The sequence below is a fragment of the Phyllopteryx taeniolatus genome, chromosome 1, assembly GCF_024500385.1.
Source record: "Phyllopteryx taeniolatus isolate TA_2022b chromosome 1, UOR_Ptae_1.2, whole genome shotgun sequence".
In the NCBI taxonomy this organism is placed as follows: Eukaryota; Metazoa; Chordata; class Actinopteri; order Syngnathiformes; family Syngnathidae; genus Phyllopteryx; species Phyllopteryx taeniolatus.
The window spans coordinates 22953758-22979899 of NC_084502.1; the positions used below are offsets into that span (position 1 = coordinate 22953758).

At 44.3% G+C, this 26142-nt stretch overlaps 1 protein-coding gene across 1 annotated transcript in view; it reads left to right on the plus strand.

The window, feature by feature from the left end:
* The first annotated feature begins 3309 nt into the window (after positions 1-3309).
* Positions 3310-26142, plus strand: part of ctnnbip1 (catenin, beta interacting protein 1) — a 37637-nt gene continuing 14804 nt past the window's right edge. The window contains exon 1 of the mRNA XM_061781572.1: positions 3310-3469. The gene's annotated coding sequence lies outside the window, so the exon portion shown is untranslated. The remainder of the gene's footprint in view (positions 3470-26142) is intronic.

A 26142-nucleotide genomic window follows, 5' to 3' on the forward strand; every position in this document is an offset into this window, starting at 1 on the left:
TGGTCTAGATCAGCAAACACGCATAGCGAGCCTTGCACTTGCACAGAAATCAGGATACGCCAGCATTTGCACTCTGCCAAAGATGCTATGTCTCTGAAAAATAGCTCTATTCCGTATGTCTGTGCTGTCAAACATTTAACTGTTTGACTAAGTAACCTTCTGCAGAATTGTACTTGTTCTTTTTGCACTACATTATTCCATTCAGCCCAGGCCCTCCTGTGTGGACTTTCCATGTCCTTCCTGTGCTTGTGTTGGTTTTGTCCTGGTACTCCAACTTTCTCCCACATTCCCAAAACATGCATGTTAGTTTCATTGAAGACTCAACTCAACTTTATTTATAGAGCACTTTAAAACAACCACAACTGCACACAAAGTATAACTATGAATAAATAAATAATGGTTAGAGTGTCTGCATGGTAGGTTAATTGAAAACTCTAAATTGCCCGTAGGTGTGACTGTGAGTGCGAATGGTTGTTTGTTTGTAGGTGCCCTGCGATTGGCTGGCAACCAGTTCAGGGTGAACCCTGCCTCCTGCCCGATGATAGCTGGAATAGGCTCCAGCACGCCCGCGACCCTAGTAAGGAGAAGCGGCTCAGAAAATGTATGGATAGATGGGAAATATAAAAATAAGACATGTAAAAACAAATGAACAAAGGACAAATTAAAACGATACATTAATAGCGATGTAAAAAACAATAAAACACTAAAACAGTGCAGTCTCATGCTGACTTGAAAGCCAAAGAATAAAATTGGGTTTTAAGACAAGTTTTAAAAATGCCACTGGGTCCAAACACCATCACTTCTGTTTTCTTACTCTAAATTGTCAATTGGTGTGAACGTGAGTGTGAATGTGTGTTTGTTTCGATTCACCTCCAACCCTAATGTGGATAAGGGCTACAGAAAATGGATGGCTATATTTCCATTTGGTTTTGGATAAACTTTGTATCATATATTTCTGCCAAATTACCAGTATGAACATATTCCCATAGTCACTGATGGCGTTGTAGTACACCTGCCTCACTTTAATGTCGGCAGTTTATCAGTTTATTTTTGAAATATACTAACAGTGTGGGTTCAGTTTCCACTGAGTGACGGTGTGAGTGTTATTAGTTGTCTCGTCTGTCTCTGTATGTGCTATGTGATTACGTGGTGACCAATCCAGAGTGTAGTCAGCCCTTCACCCTAAATCAACTGGGTAAGGCACTCTGAACAAAAAGGTTGTATTGAAAATGAATGGATGAACATATTCCAGTTCCGCTGAAGAATGCCCTACCCAACTCATTTTTGTTTGTCATGCCAGCTATTCAACTCATTAAGGAGGTTAATCATGGTTTTATCTCAAGAGCGCTTATAGGGTTGCGGGTGACCTGGAGCCTGTCTTAGCCGACTTTTGGCAAGAAGTGGCTGGTTGCCAGTCAGTCACAGAGCACATAAGTTACAGAAAAACAAGCATTAACACTCTTATTCACACCCATGGACAATTAAAGTCTTCAATTATACTAACAAACATGATTTTGGAAAACAGGAGGACCCAAGCACAGGCAGAACATGGAAATTTCATGTTCTCCACACAAGAGGGCATGTGCCAATATTCAATTACAGTGGACCCACATTATTCATGGACAAATAGCAAAAATCAATCAATAATTGAAGCTTATTTTAATTGCCTACTTTTTTTAAGACAAATAAGTGAGGGGGGCAGCACAGTGGCCGACTGGTTAGCATATCTCCCTCACAGTTCTGAAGACCCGGTTTCAAATCTGGCCTCGCCTGTGTGGAGTTTGCATGTTCTCCCTGTCCCTGCGTGGGTTTTTCCCAGGTATTCCGGTTTCCTCCCACATTTCAAAAACATGCATGGGCCCCGGAGCCGTTAACCTGCAGGGTGCCGGTGGAAATTCAGCGACTGTGGGTTGCACTGTGAGCCACACCATGAAGTTATGGGAAAGAGTAGTGGAGGCTAGACTCAGGACAGATGTGAGTATTTGCGAGCAACAGTATGGTTTCATGGCTAGAACGAGTACCACAGATGCATTATTTGCCTTGAGGATGTTGATGGAAAAGAAGAGATAAGGTCAGAAGGAGCTACATTGTGTCTTTGTGGCTCAAGAGAAAGCCTATGACAGAGTACCCAGAAAGGAACTGCGGTACTTCATGCGGACATCTGGAGTGGCAGAGAAGTATGTTAGAAAACTACATGACATGTACGAGGGCAGCAGAACAGCGGTGAGGCTTTGCTGTAGGTGTGACAGACGAATTTAAGGTGGAGGTGGGACTGCATCAGGGATCAGCCCTGAGCCCCTTCCTGTTTGCAGGGGTGATGGATAGGCTGACAGATGAGGTTTGACTGGAATCCCCGTTGACCATGATGTTTGCAGATGACATTGTGATCTGGAGTGAAAGCAGGGAGCAGGTGGAGGAACAGCTAGAAAGATGGAGGCATGCACTGGAAAGCAGAGGAATGAAGATTTGTCGAAGTAAAACAGAAGATATGTGCATAAATGAGAGGGGTGGAGGGGGAAGAGTGAGGCTACAGGCAGAAGAGATAGCAAGGGTGGAGGACTTTAAGTACTTGGGGTCAACAGTCCAGAGCAATGGTGAGTGTGGTCAGGAAGTGAAGAATGAAGGTTGGAACGGGTGGAGGAAGGTATCAGGTGTGCTATGTGACAGAAGAGTCTCTGCTAGGATGAAGGGCAAAGTTTATAAGACAGTGGTGAGGCCAGCCATGATGGACGGATTAGAGACAGTGGCACTGAAGAGACAACAGGAAGCAGAGCTGGAGGTGGCAAAAATGAAGATGTTAAGGTTCTCTCGAGGAGTGACCAGGTTGGATCAAATTAGAAACGAGCTCATCAGAGGGACAGCCAAGGTTCGATGTTTTGGAGACGAAGTTAGAGAGAGCAGACTTTGATGGTTTGGACACATCCAGAGGAGAGATAGTGAGTATATTGGTAGAAGGATGATGAGGATGGAGCTTCCAGGCAAGAGAGCTAGAGGAAGACCAAAGAGAAGGTTGATGGATGTAGTGAGGGAAGACATGAGGGCAGTTGGTGTTCGAGAGGAGGATGCAGGAGATAGGCTTACATGGAAAAGGATGACACGCTGTGGCGACCCCTAACGGGACAAGCTGAAAGGAAAAGAAGAGGTTCAAGCATTAAATAACCATAATTCACTTTCTCTTGGACTAATCATCTGTCATGGATGTCAGTGAGTCATTTTTATATTTTGGGATGTGTGTTCTTCAGGGGGTATTTATAGTTTCGTCTCAGACCCAGCCAGGGGCCCAGTGTGGGCAGGGCTGGCTGCACAGCGCCCCGAGTGGCTAAGAGCGGCGTTACACAAAGCAGCAGGACCGCTGCGTGGAGCCGCTGTGAGCCGACAGGAGGGATGTGACCCCGGAACAGGACGCCCTCCTTCCAACAACACTCCATTCAAACACAGAACACAAGAAAGAAAAGCTGGACCAGGAGGGGTAAGCTCACCTTTTGTTCCTTCCAAACATTACCGTGGGCGGGTTCGGGCTGTTTGAAAGAATCCTGGCTCATCAGCCCTCTAGTAGAGCAGCGGCACCTGGCTGGCGTTCGCACCCAAAGGAACTTCTTCATTCAAGGCTTTTGTCTCGGGCAGGCTAGCGAGTTAGCTTGGCTGGTTAGCATCGGCTACTTTGCTCTGGCCACTGCGCGTTGAGCGGCTGCTCAGTATAATAAAGAATCGTTTAGTCGTGAATAAACGCAAGTCTGTTATTCCGCACGGTGCCCCCGCGATGTTCCCCGGTGAAATAATGTTTAAAAATCGTGACCAAAATGTTCGCTGCTTGCTAGCTGCAGCGCTGCTACAGTTTGAACGTCCCGCAACACGAACGCTAGAACACATCACTGCAATTATTATTTTCTCTTTTAAAGACAAACACCTTTTCCAGGTCCTTTTTTGTGAGTTTAATTTGTATTTCTAGTAGATGTAAGAGTAAAACGCGAGCCAATGTGTGGCTGGCTGTCAGTCTAAAATAATACATCTAACATCAAAGTTTAATTCATTCATTCGTATCCATCAGTTTTTTTCCAACCTTTATTGAGCCAAGGCACAGTTTTACATCAGAAGTCTGGCTCACATCATAAAAATGACAGAAAAGTATATAATGCATACTCAGCTTAATTGTACCTTCTTCTATCTAGTAGGAGAGCATTTATTGTCAAATAATGTTGTCTTGTCACTACGTGGCTGGCATAGATAGATGAACGATGTATTATTTTAGTAAAGTCAAATGGCATATGCATAATTTCCACCAGCACACCTTAGGAGTTCTGAGTACATTAAATGTGTTGCCTCAAATTGGTTGGTGATCACTGATATATACAGTACAATGTTTTGTTAAAGCTCTGTTTGAGCTATTTACATAATGGATGTAAATTAAAACTTATAAGGTGTGTGCTTCTTTTCATTTCTGTTCTGTATTCATGTTTTCCCAAGCATGAATCCAGCTCAATTGGTTTTCCTGTGTGAATCCGCTAATGGCTCAGCTCCTCCTAGGCTTTTCTATTTTTGGATCATGCCTGCATGGATGCATTGTGCCACCCTGCTTCACAGTGTTCGCTTTCCGCATGTGTGGTAGCTGACAGCCATTTATGTATTGGAGCTGGCACCCTTTCAGGAGCGCCAGCCCGATTGGGTCAAGTGCTGCGAGCCCCCCTGGCAGCGAGCAGCTTTTGTTATGTGCTGCAATATGTCAACTTCACCCTGGTTTGCACATTACCCTTACTGAATGGCTTTTGGAGGCCAGATTCTCTCTTATTTGGGCAGATGATTTTTAAACCACTCTGAGCCCAAAGTTGCTCCTTTGGTGCCTGTGAGCAGCAGATGATCGCTCAGCCTTCTGCTTGGCACAGGTGCAGGCTTTTGACACCCTGTCTGCATCACAGGGCCATATAGTAGCCTATAGCCTCAACACACCCAGACCAAACAAACAAGATGGTCAGTTAAGTAATCAAAATTTCCTTTAAGGCAGATAGTAGGACTCGGCAATTATATGCTCGAGATCGAATATTGTAATACATTTCTCGTTGATCTCGATTATCAGCTGTGTGTGTATTTCCTCGGTCTGACATGGCGCGAATGTGTGAGACAACAGCCAATCAGAGTCGTCCTTTTCCTGCTCCAATTCCGGTAGCCACTTGTGCGAGTAAATAGAAACTGTGCCTTGTTCTTATTTTTCTATATTTATTTTATTTGTTCCCATGGGCTCACCACCTGTGGGAGAGGTCATAGGGGTCAGGTGCAGTGCGAGCTGGGTGGTGGCCAAAGGCAGGGACCATGGCGATCTGATCCCCGGCTACAGAAGCTGGCTCTAGGGACGTGGAACGTCACCTCTCTGGCAGGGAAGGAGGCCGAGCTGGTGTGTGAGGTCGAGAAGTTATGACTAGATATAGTCAGGCTCGCCTCCACACACAGCTTGTGCTCTGGTACCAGTCCTCTTGAGAGGGGTTAGATTCTCTTCCACTCTGGAGTTGCCCACAGTGAGAGGTGCCGAGCAGGTGTGAGTATACTTATTGTCCCCCGACTCGGCGTCTGTACATTGGGGTTCACCCCAGTAGAGGAGAGGGTAGCCTCCCTCCGCCTTCGGGTGGGGGGGACAGGTCCTGACTGTTGTTTGTGCGTATGCACCAAACAGCAGTTCAGAGTACTGACCCTTTTTGGAGTCCTTGGAGGAGGCGCTGGAGAGCGCTCCCACTGGGGACTCCATGGGCAGCCATGGCCCAATGGTTAAGATCATCGCCTGCCACCATGGGGGGGACATAGGTTCAAGACCCCGACTGGACCACTGCCAACATCCCCCGGACTCACGGCTGTGGTGTCCTTGAGTAAGACACTGATACCCCGAAATGCTCTCCGGGCGCTTCAGCTGCCCCCTGCGCCAGTGTGTTCCACTGTGTTCATGACAATAAAAGGTGTTTCTTCTTCTTCTTCTTCTTCTTGTTCTGCTGGGGGACTTCAATGCTCATGTGGGCAATGACAGTGAGACCTGGTAGGGCGTGATTGGGAGGAATGTCCCCTCCGATCAGAATCAGAGTCCCAGGGGAGGCGGGGGACATCGAGTCTGAGTGGACCATGTTCCGCGCTTCCATTGCTGTGGCGGCTGACCGGAGCTGTGGCCGTAAATTGGTCGGTGCCTGTCGTGGCGGCAATCCCTGAACCCGTTGGTGGACACCACCGGTGAGGGATGTCGTCAAGGGGAAGAAGGAGTCCTATCAGCCCTTTTTGGCCTATGGGACTCCTAAGTCAGCTGATGGGTACCGGCTGGCCAGCGGAATGCAGCTTTGGTGGTCGCTGAAGCAAAAACTTGAACATGGCAAATGAACTTAAATAAACTTTGACATGCTTTTTCATGTCAATAGCACCTTTGGAAATATATTTCGTGAAAAAAATGGTGACACGTTAAATACTTATTTCAGCCGCTGTAGTTAAGTTTTTCAGTGAATAGCTGAAGGCACGTTCCGCACAAAACAAAATGTGAATTTGTGAACAGCTAACTGTGAATAGGTGTGTAATAGCAATAATGTTGCTGTTGTATCTAGTTGTGCCTTAGCATATGCCTGTGTCAGTGTAACTCAATTTACGGCTGATGTCTTGTTGTACTCGTTAAGGCCGTCACCGACTGACCAATGGGGCCGAACTCGACTGAACTGTCGCACAGTGTGCATGGTTTGGCAACTGGTTTCATGAGGGGCCGATCAGTTGGCCACTGTTTTAGCTGCGATCATGCCGTTGCAACGTCGCAGCTCACAGCCAATCAAAATGCACACAAGCTTTCACTCACGCTGAAAATAAATTTCCGGATTTTTATGAGATTCCCCCATCCCACTAAAAATAAATACATTAAAAATAAATGAATGAATTGATTCTTACACAAATCATCTTCGCATTACAGCCTTGATCATTTGTCATGAAAGAAGACTTGAGGTTTATTGTTTTTAAGTTTTTTAATAGAAACCGCTGTTGGGTTGTTATTATTCCTATTTCCAAATCCGAACAAATCTGAGGTATGACAGCTTTCCCGGTGTGCAGATTGTGTTAAACTTTTGAGGTTCCACTGTATGTCTGACTTGCGCACATTTCTTTGTGCATTGATCGTGGCATTTTATAAATTTACATTGCACTATATTTCCCCTCGTGCGAAGATCATACAATGCTTCTCAAGTCAGAATTTGATGCTCTGCCTTGACGGTACCCACGTTTGAAAGCTTGCAGCCTGCACCCCTCGGGAGCAACTTAAAGGCTGCAGCTTTTGTTCCTTTGAGCATCCCTGTGAAAGGACTTTGGGGGAGCTTCAAACAGATTTAATTATGACTGATACTATATAGTGCGACATACGTCAGCATGAGATCAATGAGATAAAACACATTAGATTTATTTGTAAAACTTTGCAGGGAATTCATGTTTTTAGTCTATAATCGTTCCCTACTGTAATAAATTCCTTGTTTCAACTAGTCATTGGGTGCCACTGGAACAAATAAAAGCCTACTAACTATAATTATCTCAATTCACAGAGTATATCGAGTAGAGTTTACACCGATTTGATCGGCTTTGTCATAATTCGCCAATCTGATCAATGATGTCATTGATGGGCTCCGCAAAAGACATATACTCCACGTCGCCATCGTGCACAGTATATTTGAATCCAAAAGCTAGTTTATTTTTAGCCTTGTTGCGTGTCTTTTGATGTAGTACTATACATATCTGGCGGCCAATAAAGCTATTAAAAAAAGAAACATGTCGGTGGTGTGGGACAGAAGAAGAAGAAGAATCACCTTTTATTGCCATGAACATGCATGCATGCACACGAAATTCGTTCTCTGCATTTTACCCATCACAGTGAACACACACGTTAGTTGAACACACTGGAGCAGGGGGCAGCTGAATGTCCGGGGAGCATTTCGGGGTATCAGTGTCTTACTCAAGGACACCACAGCCGTGAGTCCGGGGGATGTTGGCAGATGGTCCAGTCGGGCCACGGTGGCAGGCGATGATCTTAACCACTGGGCCACGGCTGCCCAGACAACATGTAATGCCCGGATCAGACTACAAGACAAATTTGCTCTTTCTCGTTTGCACTATTTCAGACTACTGCAGTAAAATCTTGTATTCCAATACCACCGCATCCCGTTTTTTACGATCATTGGGCTTCATCTTGTCAACTCAAATGTGACTGGATACACTCGTTATCGTGGCGACGACAAGAGTGGATTACACCAACTGTATTATAAGGACAAAATGGGGAAAAACGTGTGTTGGTGGTCACCGGTGCTCGGGACAGGAGATGTTCATTTAAGACTTGCTTGAGGTATCTTCACATATTTTTAATACGATACGGCTCGCAAGCAGGGAACAAAAACGTTACGTAACCTAGGAAGCTAGTGCTAGCACTAACAGTTGTATGTAAACATGCAGACGTTCTGTCGAATCATGCTCTAAAGTTTCGGCGTGGGTGAAGTAATTTAATTACAGTAAGTTAGCATCCATTATTTCTGTCATGTTGTAATGTTGGTTTGACCTGACTGATTAGAATTCACGATCTGACTAGAGCAGCTATTTCCAACCTTTATGGGGCCAAGGAACATATTTTACAATTGAAAACTCTCACGGCACACCAACAAACAAAAATGTCACAAAAAGTGGATACATTAATTACTGTATCTACTTCCTGCCATCTAATAGAAGACCATTCATTTGTTCTGTCTGTCACTATGCCTCACTGGCATAAATAGATGAACAAAGATACATTATTTATTGTAAATATAATTTTTTGAGCAATTAAGTACACAAATATATAGAGTAAATGAACAGGTCATTTAAATAGACAGATTTCTTCATCTTGTGATCGGTTATCGTTTTTTTAAACTCTGTGATCGCCCCCGAAAATCCTGTTCGTGTTAAGCCTAAAATCGACTAGTTAACTGCAGAGACCTTTTGAGCTCAGTTGTCAACCAAAACATCAACTCCAAAGCACATTAACTGTCTCCCAGATGGATTAAAGTGTGGAGTGTTACCATACTTGCTATGAACAGTTTCCATTTGCAGTGTTAAAGATTAACTTCTGTGGAGACTGTGTATTTTCTAGCGATGACCGTTCCAGAAGATTCCCGTGTGGGCGCCCCGCAGTGTTGTGTGTGTCTATGTTCTCAGTCTACCTCTGTTCTTACTGTTTTTCGGGCAGCTGTGGCTCAGTAGGTAGCACGGGTCGTCCAGTTCGAATCCTAGCTCCAACTGTCTGCATGTCGACGTGTCCTTGGGCAAGACACTGAACCCTAATTTGCTCCCAGTGGGCCTGGCAGCGCCTAGCATGGCAGCAGTCACCCATTAGTGTATGAATGTGTGTGTGAATGGCTGAATGTGAGGTTTTGTAAAGTGCTTTGGGTACTGTGATAGATAAACCGCTATATAAGTGCAGTCCATTTACCATTTTCTTCATTATAGCCCCTTTTATATTGTTCTAAACTACAGTGTCACATTCACACCCGTAATATTATTTCTATTTGTACAAATAAGCCTCTGCCCATCTTCAGTTATGTAATTACTTGTGGAAATGTGATAACATTGCAGTAATCTGCTCATTTTAACAGTAGTGGAATAATTTTTTTTAACCTCTAGTAGGAGCTTCATATTTTATTTACTTGTTGCATATTAGTTTTAAGGACAGTCTGGCACATCTTAGAAAGGCAGCTTTGAAGCAGATCTGTTGAGTTGAGCTGAATTGTTTGAGCTCATGCCTCAAGTGGTGACAACAAGACATGACCTACTTATCAATCACGTTTGCACAATCCAATTCATTGCCATTGTTTGCCAATACTGTAGCCATTGTTGTAGGCACAGCCCATGTGAGGAGGTGGCTTCATACAAGGGTAGCCCATCGACATCCAGTAAGTCCAAGCAAGCGTCTTGCTTCGGCCGCTGGTGTTTTCTCTTCTGGCTGGGTTTAATAAATACCATTACATTTTATTGGAATGGAACAGAAAAGGGCTGCATGGACAGTTGAAACTGATACACAGAAGACCTCCGCCATGGGTTCTTCTACAACGATGATGCGCATTACTGACACCTACAGGACTAGGGGAAACATCATGAGTGATTAGATTTGCCCTTCTGATCATCCGTCAACTTGATTGTCTTAATCTCTGTCTTTCAAGTTTATACATATGGATTTATAATACTGCATGACCACCAGTGTTTGTGTTTTGGCAATCTTTAATCGATCTCTCTTTTTACTTTTCATTGTATCCCAACGGGAGATACATTAGTTCTCCTTCTGCCACTATTTTTGTGATGGCAGGTAGGGCTGCAGCTATTGAATATTTTTATAGTAGTGTGGTTATCCCATTGATTAATAGTAATCGAATAAAAATTGATTATGCATTAAACACAATAACATTTACTGTACATATGAGGTGCAGGTATTATTTTTGTCCGCTTAGGGTCGCCATCCTCAAGTTCTACTGTAGTATCTGGGACTTTGAGTGTATATGGCTTTAAAAGTTGGGGTGTGGCCTGGTGATTGACTAGGGTGTCAGCAAATGAGTTTGAGTTGGCTGCCTGATAACTGATCGAAGGGTGCAAGGGCCACTTTGAAAGTCTTCAACTTTAATTTATTAAAAACGCTACTACAGTAAAGCTTTCTATTAAATGTAATAAGACAAATAGTTCAGGATTTTCCAGGATTTTTAGGTGGTTGTGAAGATAAACATATAAACAATCTATGAAGATTTGAAAAACCCTTAAGTGTGTACCAGGCTGCGCTCTGTGTGCGTGTGGATGCTAGTGGCCCCGCCTCTCCCCCTACAGAGACAGATGGTGGATGACTAACGAGGATTCACTCCCAGGGCTCGGTACTGTGAACAAATTGGTCGCATATGCAACCTTTTTTTTCAGCTTGTGCGATTAAAAATGTCATCTTGTTGAATTTGCGAAAGTGCATGTTTGGAAGTCGCCTTTTTTTCCCCACTGCAATCTTCTTGTGGGTGAGAGAGAGAGAGGGAGGGAGAGAGACAGAGACTCGATCACTGTCAATCGAAACTATGCTATGCCATGGTCACGCTCTATCGCCTCAGAAAATGGTGCGACCAAATCATGTGCTGGTCATCTTTTTCAGTTTGTCGCAGCAGTGCTACTCGTGCAAAAGTTGGTATAGAGTCCTGATGCCATTCATTCCGCTTCAAACAAACGCGCTCAGGTGGTGAGACCCATATGCAGAGTGAACCCTCTTGTCATCCTGTCTGTTTGGAAGCAAGAGACAAGAAAAAGAAGTATGCATGCTTCATGTGACAATATGTCAAGGCCAGAAAAGATTTGGTTACGGCCCGACTTAAATGTTATTGTTGGTACATACCACGCGCTGCAAAAAAATGGATGGCAGGGCCCAAATGGCCCGCGGGCCGTAGTTTGAATACCCATGCGTTAGCCAGTGTGCGTGTTGAGGAGTTATGAATCCCACTTGAGTTGTAGGCAGGACACACCCCGCTGCAATATGATTGGCTGCAGTACAAGCGCCACTACAATCTGGCTGCTGCATCCAGTGGGACACACCCTACTGCTTGCAGGGCGGGGGGGGGGAGTATCTGACTTCAGTGTGGCAGCGTTATGAATCCCACTAACTTTAACCAAACCTAACCCTAGCCATAACAAACTTTTTATTTTGTACAAATGTGAAAGATATTTGGAAATAGTCACTGAGTAGCATACCCTTTCCGCGATGCAGCAGCCAATCATATTGCAGCGGGGCCTGTCCTGGCTAGAACTCAGTGGAAGTCATAATATCGCCATATTGTGTGACTTGAGTTGAGTTTTGGCCATCAGCACCTCGTGTATATTTGTGCTTATGTGTTTGTTTTCTTACAGTTGGGTCAATAAAGCTATTGAAAGTGCCGATTTGCTGCTTTAATGGCTTTATTAGCTCCTCTGCACATTCAACGTCAACGGGTCCTTCGCTAATAGCTACTCTTCCCCGGTCGCCATCACTACACTTGCCACTGTACACACTCGCACCTGCGTGCACTCCTTCCTCCTTAGCAGTCCCGCCGGACGACGCCTGCACAGTCCCGTCTCACTCACACACCGACGCACACGCCCACATACACTGAGCTTGCTGTCACAATCACGTGGGACAATACCCGTAACAGAAGTATTTCGACGTAAATTTCGACTTTAACTGTGAAATCCGACTTCAGGTTACGTCGCCAGCGTAGGAACGGAACTTGTTCGTAAATACAGGACTTCCTGTATTCTAATGCAGCTGTGCAAATGAGTTCATTGCATGCCGTTAGGAAAGTCAAAACCTCATATGCTGGTACTACTATCGTAACCCGACGAGACCCTATTTATATAGTATATATACAAATCATACAGTTTGTTAGCCTAATATTCTAATTACCTAAGTCATTTTTGAGCGTTTTCATAACAAGAAAAAATAAAAAAATTCTACAAACCATAACAATAGAGTTGTCAGAATTCAACCTTTTTGGATTATCATGAGCTAGGTGACTGACACTACACAGACATAAGGGGGGAAATCATTTTTAACAAGCGCTTTGTTTTTGTATTGATATTGTGACAGTTTAAGAACGGCGAGTGATTATGCTATATTAGGCTAATGAATTGGAAGATGCCTTGTAGTATACACGGCGGTAGTTTAGTCACTGTTTTCAATATGGACCTGCATATTATGCAGAGCAGCTCATGGGTAGCTAAACAGTTAAACAGAATACTTTCCAAATTTACTTGGATATTCCAGTACGTTTTATCCCTGTGGTTATGTAGCTGCTCTGCAGAACAGGGCCAGCTTGTTGGCAGTTCAACTGGCACCCGCTGCACTATGCTTGCAGCCTACTTGTATTTCCCCACATATTCGCTGAGCTGACGAGACCACCTCGCTTGTGAATTTAAGTTATTTATCTCACTCTGGTTTTGTCCAGTTCAAAAAGAGTTCAGAGTAGACGTTTACTGCCTGTCTCAACTGACTGGACATTTGGGAGGAGACTCAGTTTTGGCTCATTTCCTCTTCATTTACTTCCTGGAGGAGTTCAGTTTGTGGAAAACTGTCCGATGTTGTGGATCATGTGAGCTGCAGATTCAGCCAAGTAGCAAGTGGCGCAAGTGGACTGGGCCATCCCTCACCAGCACTCTCTGGTCTTCATAACCCTGTGCAAATACCTGTATGAGGACGTATCACATTGCATGTCATCTCTGGAAGCCGACTCTGCTTAGTGTTAATCGTCTTTTCTGAATTTCTCTTGCTCTGGTGCTAAATGCTATGTCATGAATGATTAGACCAGTGTGTGTCATTTAAAGTGTTATTAATTTAAATTTGTGATGTCTTTTAGAAATGTTACACCACTGCGATGATGTCTGTGACATTCAGCAAATAAGTACTAAAAGGCGAAATGAGTTTCCTCCGCAGGGTGTCTGGGCTCTCACTTATAGAGATAGGGTGAGAAGCTTGGTCATCCGGGAGAATCTCAGAGTAGAGTCGCTGCTCCTCCACATCGAGAGGAGCCAGATGAGGTGGCTGGGGCATCTGATTCGGATGGCTCCCGGACGCCTCCCTGGTGAGGTGTTCCGGGCATGTCGAGACCCCGGGGACGACCGAGGACACGCTGGAGGGACTATGTCTTTTGGCTGGCCTGGGAACGCCTCGGGATCCCCCCGGAAGAGCTGGATGAAGTGGCTGGGGAGAGGGAAGTCTGGGTGTCCCTGCTAAAGCCGACCACGGATAAGCAGTAGAAAATGGATGGATGGATGGAGCCCCATCTCATTTGCAGTATCTCCTTGTATACCGTATTTTCACGACCATAAGGTGCACCGTATTAAAAGGCGCAGTCTCAGTTACGGGGACTATTTCTACATTTAACACATACACAAGGCGCACCGTATTATTGGGCGCAGACATGGTAAAACATACGCTAGCTTAAAACATACGGTAGCATGCATGCACGCTAAAATAATGTTTATTAAAAGGCAGCGGGCGCAAAACTGAGTTCGGTTGTATTTTATTGAAGTATTTAACAATGTATTCACGTTATTTTTTGATCAATCCTCATCCACAAGTCCTCATCTTCTGTATCCGAAATGAACAGCTGGGCAAGTTCTCCATCAAACACGCCAGGTTCCCTCTCGTCATTGTCGGAGTCAGTCTCGTTGCCATGCGGCTCCTCAGAAGTGATGCCGGCTTTTACGAAAGCTCGAACAACAGTGCAAGCAGACACGTTAGCCCAAGCAGCCACAATCCATTCACAAATTGTGGTGTAACTCACTGCCTCCTAGTCTGAGTAAAGCTGTGTTCGCCATCTGTCATACATTGCTCCCACGCCGCTCGCAACTTCACTTTGAACGCCCTGTTTACACCGATGTCCAGCGGTTGGAGTTCCTTCGTCAAGCCTCCCAGAATGATGGCAAGCTCCAAGTTATTGCACTCAGTCGAATGGTGACTGTAGAGACGCTTCTTCCGGCTGTTCTTTGCTCATTAATCCATTGCTCGAGTTGGTCTTCCAACTCGGGCCACCTCACCTTGTTTCCGCGGAAACTCAGCTTCGTCTTCTTGACTTGGCGAAGCTCTTTTTCCTGCTTCCTCCATTTGCGAACCATGGATTCGTTGATCTTGAATTCTCTCGCGGCTGCTCTATTCCCATGTTCCTCCGCGTAACTGATAGCTTGCAGTTTAAACTGTGCTTCGTAAGCGTGTCTCTTCGTAGGTGACATTTTCGGGGGTCCTTACACAAACCGATGTTGTTTTGCACAATGCACATACCGGCGCTATATACCTACTGGGGGCGTATACCCCTTTACGTCCGCATGCTGTCCTCAGTCACGTCCGCCTTTCCTCTATATAAGCAGCGTGTCAGCAGGAAATGCTCCCAGTCAGTCAAGCGGAGCGCTCATCGAAGTCACACAACATTTACACATTTTGGAACTCTGTGCACACATAAGGCGCGCCGCATTATAATGCACCCTGTCCATTTTGGAGAAAATTTAAGACTTTTAAGTGCGCCTTATGGTCGTGAAAATACGGTAGTTGTAAATCCAAATGTCATATTTATTTTCTTTGCCAAACGGACTACGAGACATTAAAACAATCCTCATGAATAGTTTTCCCATCTTGGGAAAAAATAAATAAAACAAATAACGAGCACAGTATGCTTTTAGTTTAGCATTTATCAACACAACAATTCCATTATTGTCGTAAATCGGTCATCCGTTTAAAGGAAGTCCTGGTCTTAATCTCGTGCATAAAACTGATGGTAACTTTGTGCTCTATTAAAAGCATTTGTCAGGATAACTGTCAAAACAAATCATGATATTATAAACCAATGCTTAGGGATTTAGGAACTCCCAACGAATGCCATGATTGTTCTCTCTGTCAGCCAAGAAATGTTGCTTATACAGTATCTGTGACTAGTGATTGGCATTTGACTGTTTCCTTGACTGACTACCATTTAAGGTGCACAAGTTTCCCGAATTGCCTCATAGGATTGCTCCCTCGAATACTAATGAACAGGTGTTTTTCCACAGATATTTATATTGCTTGAGTAATCCATCCTTTCTACACCGCTTATCCTCATTAGGGTCGCGGGCATGCTGGAGCCTATCCCAGCCAACTGCGGGCGAGATGCAGGGTACACCCTGATCTGGTTAAACTCATTCACTGCCAGTCCTCTCAGTTAACATGGATATTTGACTTCTAAAGCCGTCAATGGCAGCGACTGTCTTTTAACCTACCGTGCATGTTTTTGGGATGTAGGAGGAAACCGAAGTACCAGGAGAAAACCCATGCAGGCGCATGGAGAACATGCAAACTCGACACAAGTGAGGCTGGATTTGACCCCCTGTCCCTAGAACTGAGGCGGATGTGCTAATCAGTCGTCCACTGTTTCGCTGCTTGAATAATATGTCATGCAATAGTTGTTTTTGTTTTAATCCTGAATAAATACAGTATATGATAAGTCGTGACAAAAAGACAGTTTTGGTCTGAGGTGCAATAAAACCACTTCACAAATATGCATAACAACAAAATAAAATACAGTACCAAGATTTCTTGAGATTTATGAGACTGTCAACATGAATATGGTCTATCAAAATGAATGTAAACACTGTAAAAGTAATACAGCCGTACTGACGTGGTAACTTAGCGAGCCTACTTTACACTTGTTTATATAATGTTGCAATGGGAATGGGAGACTCTCTGAATGTTCTGAACTGCCTTTGTCATCATCATCAGGCAATAAACGAATCAAGACTGAATCAACAGAGCCTCTGCTGGTTGCAGCCAAGTAGTGTGCTTCATTTACATTTCGTTATTACGGCCATCCCTACTAAAAAGGAAGTAAACGCAATTTTATTTTTTTATTTTTGCAAGAATACTTTCCATGTGCCACAACTAATCAAAACACAGTATTCTGGTTATTACGCTCACGGAATAAGAATTTAACTGAATAATTCATAAATTCATGGTGGCACATACAATGTATTCTTGCAAAAAGGCGAGTTTACTTCCCCTTCAAGGACGAAAACAACCAAAATTTGTGTATATTTTAAAATTTTATTTTTAATCATCATTATACTGCCAATATAAGTTCTGTTTCCGGGTGAATTTTATTGAGAAATAAACTAGTTCAGAATTTAACAAATTGACCTTCCAATCCCATTATTGCTGTATTTTAACACCTCTCGTGTTACAATCCCGTGTAGAAATGCCATCGTCATTGTGTTGATATTTTTGATGAGCTGTAATGCCCATAGGGCCTCAGCCTCACAACTCCTGACAAGGGCCCAACACAGCACAGAGAAGTGATGAGGGGATTGGGGTAGACAAAGATCAGCATTAAAGAACCCCTTTGAATCTGCCTGGAATATTAGCTGCGGTTTTCTGATCGCAGTTGAGCATCCATCAAGGGATTAGTGTATATCCAGCCCACCTAACATTAGACCCAAACCAAGGAGCTTGACAGCGTCTTTATTGTCATCCTCAAAATGCTCTAAAATTTCCAACACAGAGGAGAGCATGTGACAAAGTAATTCAACCTAAAGATGTATTGATACACTTCTGACTTCTTTCAAAACAGCATTTATAGGTTTTGTTTTGTTCATTGCTCTTTTCGCCTTTTTTTTTAAAGATGTTTTCCAAGAATAGTTGTCTTTACTTTCTTTGAGCTATAGTTTCAAATATTGTTGTTGACAATATGATTGTGCGTTGTAAACTGTTTTTTCAGTTTAACAATCCACTGTAAGGTTTATGCCACTTCTGCTCTAAATTAACAGCATTGTTAATTACCTAAATGTTTTCGATGTACTGTATTTGTAATGATTTATATGCCACTATTGTAATGATTTATATACCACAATGTGAAAACTCTTTAATCTGAAAAGTTTCATGCTAAAATATAATTGTCCATGAATTTTCCAAATCAGTTTAAAAAAAAAAGTACATTTGCTTAAGTTGTCAAATATTTACTGTATTTACTTAAAAATAACTTTGATTGATTGTAAGGCCTTATTTGTAGGTTTGTAGGTTAATTGAACACTAAATTGTACGTAGGTGTGAATGTGAGTACGAATGGTTGTTTATGTGCCCTGCAATTGGCTGGCGACCAGTTCAGGTTGTACCCTGCCTCTCGCTCGGAGTCAGCTGGGATAGGCGCCAGCACACCCATCACCCTAGTGAGGATAAGCACTTAAGAGAATGGCTGGATGGATGGATTGCTTTCAGTAACATCTAACATCATGGAGATCTTTATTTGAATATACAGAGACTTTCTCAAAAGAAATATTTAGAGCTGCTTTGCTCCTCTCATTACATACAGTTATATCGAAAGTGAGGTAAGGGAGAAGACGTTTTTTTTTAGCTTGGTAAGAATACAAATGACACCCTTCGAGAGTGAGGACAGTATGCAGCCTGGGCACCGTGAGGACACTAAATATGTCCACGTTTTCAAACATCAAGCGTCAAAATATAGTGGATCCAAATGCCCCTGTCATTAAAGCAGTAGGCCTGTTTTATGAAGACGATAAATTTGGAACGTAACAGCCTTTTATCCCGGCACTAGCAGATGTTAAAATGTTATCGTCTCAAAACGGATATGAATATTAATGACCCTTTGTTGTATGATAATTTCCAATCTAAGGCAGTGCCTTAGTCATAGATTATCCTCTAGATCCAAGGCAGCATGTTTATTTATATTGCTATATTATTTTTCTAACGCAAAGGAGTTTGGGGATCAAATGTGTCTCAAATGTGTAGTATGCTTTGGATCATCTGCTGTTCCTTTTTTTTTTTCTTTCCCATATTTTACCCTTCCCATCACTGTGATTGAATTCTGATTTGAAAACATTTGTGGCAAAGTCTAATATGGCTTTCCAGGTTTTGGATTACACGAATGTTTTGTGCTTTTTTGTAAAAACTTTATATTTAGGGGCCGAGCCCTGCCTGTTGCTGATAGTGAAAAAATGTGAGTACCGATAATTGATGCCCCGCACACAAAAAAATTGATAATTTCCTATATTATGTAGTGTAAATTGTAACTATACCACTATGATTCCAAAACACTTCAATATCATTTTAAACTCATCTTAAAACATTGCCCTTGGAAATAAATGGCTTACAGTTGATTAGATTTTTTATTTTTTTTAGAAGCTTGAGCTTTTAATAGCCACTCAACAGAACGGAAACATACACATATGACGAAGACTCTCTGACTGTAATGTTTTCCGCTGACAACTTGAGCTCAACTTAACACCTCCTCAACAGATCTTGGAACAACTGTCGTGATGTTTCACGTCAACATATTGTACTTACTTGACACCAAGTATTACTTTCCTATTAGTCAGGGCTTCACCTCCTAGCCATCTTATGGCATTGCATCATTACAGAAAGCACACAAAAACGCAAATAGGTGAGTGTTTTAGCGAATGGCTGAGGATAGGCTCCACAGAAAAGAAATGTGAAAAGGTGAATCCGTGGGGTTGCGAACCATAAATAGGTGGGTGTTCACTGTATTAGTACAGTATGTGGTATTAATTCCTAAATATCTGTTTCATTTATTCTGAAGTAAATACTTTTTTGAACCGCTGAAAATCAAGGTAGTCTGCCCAAAACGTAGTTGGGTAATTTCTGACACTTTAAGATCATCTTGATTGTTTTATTTCAAATCACGACTCCAATTCAAATGGACAGTTTCAAAAAGAGAGGTTTAAAAAACGGGCAGAGGTCGGTACACAGGCAGGCAATCCGAAAAGGCAACTGTATCCAAAAAATGTGAGGCAAAAAGGCAAGGTCAATAATCAGAACAGGGTCTAGTCTTACTATGAGTTAGTGACGTGGAAGCAAGGAATGCTGGAACGTGACAACAAGGTAATACACACCCATGACAGTACCCCCCCCTTTAACAGCTGGCCCCAGACAGCTCCGGAGCCCCAGGTTGCGCAATGTGGAAGTCCCGAATGAGTGAGTGGTCCCGACCTTAAGTGGTCCCCCCCCCCCCGACGAGACGACAATAGCCGCCTCACCGTGAGGACAGGGCCCCTGTCCACGAAACAGGGGGAGGAGGGGGCCTGGAAGGCGGGACCAGAGTGGACTCCAGGGCAGACTTGAGCAGGCTGACGTGAAATGCAGGGTGGACCCGCATCGATCTTGGGAGCCTAAGCTTCATGGTGACAGGGTTGATTACCTTTGTGATGGGGAAGGGCCCAACAAACCTGGGAGCGAGCGTCCGGGACTCCACCCGGAGTGGAATATGCTCGGTAGAGAGCCAAACTCGCTGACCCACTTTGTAGTTCGGGGCCGGTGTCCTCTTACAGTCAGCTGCGGTCTTGTAGGACCATCCATGGCGTAGCAGCATTTGGCGGGCTCGCTCCCAGGTCCTCCTCCAGCGTCTCACCAAGGTCAATGCAGCTGGAACCGTGGATTCTGGGGCTATGGCAGGAAACAGAGATGGTTGGTAACCATGCACAATGTGAAAAGGCAATAGACCAGTAGATGCAGAGGGGAGAGAATTGTGAGAGAACTTGACCCAAACCAGCTTCTGAGTCCAGGATTGTGGCTCCTGTGAAGCGAGACATCGTCTCCAGGTCCTGGTTCAGCCTCTCAGTTTGTCCGTTGGTTTCATGATGAAACCCAGATGACAGACTGACGGTAGCACCTATTAAACTGCAAAACTCTTTCCAAAATCGTGAAACGAATTGGGGGCCCCAATCAGATACCACATTCTTGGGAAAACCATGAAACTTGAATACCTGGTTTATCATCAACTCGGCAGTTTCTTTAGCTGAGGGGAGTTTCGGCAGTGCAGTGAACTGTGCCATCTTAGAGAACCTGTCAACAACTGTGAGAATGGTTGTATTTCCTTTCGAGGCCGGTAATCCTGTCACAAAGTCTACGGAAATGTCTGACCAAGGACGTTGTGGTATTGGCAGGGGTCGCAACTCCCCAGAAGGACGTTGACAAGAGGGCTTGTTAGCAGTGCATACTTGGCAAGCATTGACGTAATTGATAACATCCCTTCTAACATTAGGCCACCAAAAGTGCTGTTCGACCACAGATTGCGTTTTGGCAATGCCTGGGTGACATACAGTCCGGTTAGTCTGAGCCCAGTGGATGACTCTTCCCCTTAAGGTCGGGACCACATAAAACCTGTTTTCAGGGCAATCTTCAGGGCTAAGAGTGTTAGTCAGAGCCTCTTTTACCACAGTTTCAATGTCCCAAACAAAAGCAGAAAAAAACATGAGTTGGGCAAAATAGTTTTAGGGTCGGACAAAGAATTATCTTCCCAGAAAATATGTGATAAAGCATCTGGCTTACCATTTTTAGAACCAGGTCGGTAGGATAACATGAAATTAAATCTTGTGAAGAATAGAGCCCATCTAGCCTTCCTAGCACTTAATCTTTTAGCAGACTTAAGATACTCAAGGTTCTTGTGATCTGTCCATACTAAAAACGGAGTCTGAGCCCCTTCTAGCCTCTCCACCAAAGCCACCTTGACAGCCAGCAGTTCACAATCACCTATGTCATAATTTCTCTCGGCTGGAGTCAGTTTTTTAGAGATAAGCACAAGGATGTAACTTACCATCCTTGAGACATTTCTGGGAGAGCACTGCTCCTATTCGGCATCAGATGCATCAACTTCCACAACAAACTGCTGTTTGGGATCTGGCAAAGTGAGGACGGGAGCGGAGGTAAAGCTCGATTTTAGTTTCTGTAAAGCTGACTGACAAACAGGGTTCTACACAAAGGGTCTGTGTGGCAAGGTAAGATCATGCAAAGGCAAGGCTATTGAACTGAAATTTCTAATGAACTTTCTGTAGAAATTTGCGAACCTGCTCCCGCAGGGTATGAAGATGGGCGAATGATCCCGGCTGCCAGTGATTCTTCCACATTCTCCTTCATAGCCTTGTGTTCCAGCCCTGAAAGAGAGAACAACCTCCCTCGTGGAGGTGTGGTTCCAGGCAGCAAGTCAACTGCACAGTCATAAGGTCTGTGGGGTGGAAGGGATTTGGCTTTGGACTTGGAAAAAAACTTGAGACAAGTCAGGATCCCCAGATGGGGTCTGTGGAATTTAATTTGAAACATATCCTTGAACATTACATGGAGACTTGAAACAGTTCTGGGCGCAATTGCTTCCCCATGACATAACATGCCCAGAGGACCAGTCGATGTGGGGGTTATGTAATTTCAACCAAGGGTTCCCTAAAATAAGGTCATAATTCATTGCGTCAAAAACATGAAAACGAATGCGTTCCGAGTGAGAATCAGGAAATGTCAATGTGAGTGGGTGCGGTGAGTGATCTTGCCCATAAAACTGCCGTCTGCAGCATAAGCGTTGCGGTGGCGTCTTACTTGAAAGGTTCTAAGGTGAATACGTCTAACGAGGAGGGAGTTGAGCAGAACCAGAGTCAATCAATACAGATGTACGAATCTCTTGATCTGGAGCGCATAGTGTCACTTTAGGAAGACCTGGGTAGGGTCTCCCTTTATGATATTTAGACTCACCGCTCCCGTAGCCTTGTTACCGGCACCAGCAACTTTGACATGACAGTTGCTCACGGAATGACCCAACTACCGCACTAGAAGCACCGCCCTTCGCTCAGCCGGCATTGACGTTCCTCAGGAGAGAGACGGAACCTGCCCAGATGCATGGGTTCATCCGTGGTGACGCTAGCCAGTGGATTGAGACTGGCAATAGGGGATCTGCCTTTGTTTGGCTGGTCACCGAGGCTAGTCTTCCAAGTCCTCCTTCCGCCGATCTCCGTCCAGCTCGCGATCCAAAAGCCTTTTGTCGATCTTTATGGCGAGAGCGATGAGAGTGTCAAAGTCGGTCGGCAGGTCTAGTGGGACCAAATGATCTTTGACGGCAGGGGATCGTCCTTGAAAAAATGCATCGAGTAGTGCCCTGTTGTTCCACTGACTCTCAGCTGCTAGAATGCGAAACTCAATCGCGTAATCTGACACCCTGCGTTTGCCTTGTTGTAAGGTGAAAAGGGAGCGAGCTGCCTCACAATCTGGTGTGGAATACTGAAAAAGTTGCTCCATAGTCTTTACAAAAGAAGCCCAAGAATGACACGCGGCAGAATTGCGGCACCATTCAGCAGTAGCCCACGCCTCCGCACGACCAGTCAGGTAGGAGATCTTTGCCCGCTCGGTGGGAAAGGCAGCTGCCTGCAGTTCAAAGTGGAGTAAACTCCAGAGAACCTCTCCCGTCGAGAGAGCTGCGGGCAGACAGCAGCGGAGGTGGCAGGTGGCGGCATGGTCACTTATTCACATGGAAACGGTGGTACAGTGGTGGCATCTGGTGCTATGCCAGCTGGTTCCTTGTTCTGAACCATATTCATTAGAACTTCAAACTGTGAGGCCACCTGTCTCATCATAGTGTCCTGATGCTCTGACAGTTCCTTTCGATAAAGGTGGAGGGGAACAAGCTGCTTATTCTGCTTCGAGATGCGTTGACCCTGCGCTTGAAGGGCTTTGCGCACCGGGTCTGAGTCTGCTCGGCCCATGTTATGGCCAGTTAATTCTGTCATGAACGGAACAAAGGACAGGACCCAAAATGCAAGACTCCAATTCAAATGGACAGTTTCAAAAAGAGAGGTTTAATAAACGGGCAGAGGTCGGTACACAGGCAGGCAAGCCGAAAAGGCAACAGTATCCAAAAAACGTGAAGCAAAAAGTCAAGGTCAATAATCAGAACAGGGTCTAGTCTTTCTATAAGTCGGTGACGTGGAAAGGGATGCTGGAACGTGACAGCAAGGTACAACGAACTGGCGACCAGAACGAATGAGACAGGAGGTTAGATGCATGGGGTAAGTAGGGTAAACGAGGCACAGGTGGGGAAGATGCTCTCAGGAGCAGGTGTGTACGAGGCAGGGGGAAGACAACAACCATAACACACACCCATGACAATAACATCAAAATCAGTCCAACAATTTCATGGCGTACCTGTATGTTACACTCTAGATGAAATGTGCAACCAGTCAGTTTAATTGATCTTTCACACTGCCTTGCTTCCACCAAAACTTGTTCAAACGAGACAGACCTTGGTTAAAGAAGCATGCCCTGCACCAAAGGGCCTGTCAACATGTATTAGTGGCCCTTTTATATAGATAAGAGGCCGAAATAAATTGCCAGAACTGTCAGAGTCACTATGACTCTTTAAGACACATTTTTAAGGATGGATCAAATAATTTCTTGCATACTGATATTCTCCCCTCCAAGGTTTATCCTTCAATGTCCCATTTAGATTCATGACTCTTTTGTATAAAGCAGAGCTTGCGCTTATTCAATTAGCAAAAGCCAGTGGGATATGAAGCTGTGCCGCATGCTTGGCTATGATAGGTGGGATCTAAAGCGACAGCAACCAACCTTGATGTGTGTGTGCTTTAATCGCCTTCTGACAATCCCCTCCACTTCCTCCCCCTTTGCCTATATTTTGCATCTCCGCAGACTGATAGTGAAAATAGGTCGTTAGTTAGACAGAGAAGAAGTGACGGAAGGAGCAGGCGGGGATGAGATCTGTGAGAAAACTTGCATAAAAAAATTATGAGTCCTTGCCAACTAACGGCTGGAGCTACTGACAAGTTTCTTAACGGTGTATTTCTGTCTGTGGGGGGTTCAGGTGCGAGATCATTTCTTTTTTTCATTTCTTGAAAATGTCTGAACTTTCACACGATGCTAGAGTAGTTCACGTTTCCCCATGGTCAGTCTATAAAAGGCATTTTCTCAGATGAGGCGATTGACAGTCAGTAAATTGTTGTTTCTGACAGACTGTCTGCAGCCATGCACTCCTGTCAGATTGAGTGCCGAGACATGGTTTGCTGAAGGAGACAATGCTGTTTGCCACGTAATGGTCATAGAAATTAGACCCTTGCACTGCCAGAATACTCACTGCCAAGGAATCTATGTGGACCGTTGTACATGACAGAGGTCGGCGTGACATCAGAATCCTCTTTATTTTACCAAGTACCGTATTTTCACGACCATAGGGCGCACCGTATTAAAAGGCGCAGTCTCAGTTATGGGGTCTATTTCTGTTTTTAACATACATAAGGTGCACCGTATTATTGGGCACAGGCATGGTAAAACCTTAAAGCATACGGTAGCATGCATGCACGCTAAAACAATGTTTTTAAAAAGGCAGCGGGAGCAAAACTGAATTCGGTTGTACTTTATTGAAGTATTTAACAATGTACTCGGGGGTCTTTAGCCAAACCGATGTTGTTTTGCACAATGCACACCCCGGAAATGCTCCCAGTCAGTCAAGCGGTAAAAAAAATAAAAAGACACCCCTGCGCTATATACCTACTGGAGGCGTGGCTTTAGCGTCCTACTTCACGCACCCTTCCCCCGTCCTCAGCCACGTCCGCTTTTCCTCTGTGTAAGCAGCGTGTCGGAAGGAAATGCTAAAAAAAAAAAAAAAAGTCAAGCGGAGCGCTCATCACACAACATTTATAGATGTTGGAACCGCATTATAAGGCGCCCCGTCCATTTTGGAGAAAATGTAAGACTTTTAAGTGCGCCTTATGGTCATGAAAATACGGTATGTCAAAAAACACACAAATAATTTGTCTCCGGTAGTTGGAGCCGCTCTTGTCAGAAGGGCTGCAGCTATCAAATAGAATCGATTAGTCCATTAAGTAATCCAGTAATCAGATAAAAGAACATCCATCCATTTTCTGAGCCGCTTCTCCTCACTAGGGTCCCGGGCGTGCTGGAGCCTATACCAGCTATCATCGGGCAGGAGGCGGGGTACACACTGAACTGGTTGCCAGCCAATCGCAGGGCACATGCAAACAAACAACCATTCGCACTCACATTCACACCTACGGGCAAGTTAGAGTCTCCAATTCATGCATGTTTTTGGGATGTGGGAGGAAACCGGAGTGCCCGGAGAAAACCCTGCAGGCACGGGGAGAACATGGAAACTCCACACAGGCGGCGCCAGGGATTGAACCCCGGTCCTCAGAACTGTGAGGCTGACGCTCTAACCAGTCGGTCACCGTGCCGCCAGTTAACTGGCTAATCGTTTGCCGGTGTACGTTTTGAGTGCCTGGACATCAGTTGTCATAGCAGCTCGTGTATGAATCTGCTTTATTACACATTTATTTTGTTACCGTTTGTGCAATAAAGTGAAAGTGCACCATCTGTGGAGACAATACAATCTGTACTAATTAGCGGTGGTAGGCTATATTAAATTAGCTAGCATGGATACCTTCTTTTGGCGATCGCAGATTTGCTGTTGTGGTACGAGTCAACTCAGCTCTGCAAGTCTGCTGTAGACACATTTTTCCCTTTTTTTTAAGTGTTAAATGATCCCAAACTTTGGACATTAGCCTTTTAAGCATTCGTTCCTCCTGGCTTGCCGCTATTATGCCAACTTATTTGTACACAGAGTGGTGTGTGTCTACAGTAGCATTAGTCCGTGTAAAAATAATGATCACCACGAAGCTTTGAGGCAGACATTTTGCTTAGACTTTTTTTTTTGTAATAGAATTTTTCATGTTATTCAATAAATCGTTCACACAACCTTCACACCAGGCAACAAATACAGTAATAGGACTGCCACAGAATAGAATCAAGGTTAAGCACATGGCAGAGAAATAAAAAATAAAAAAAACTTGTATGTA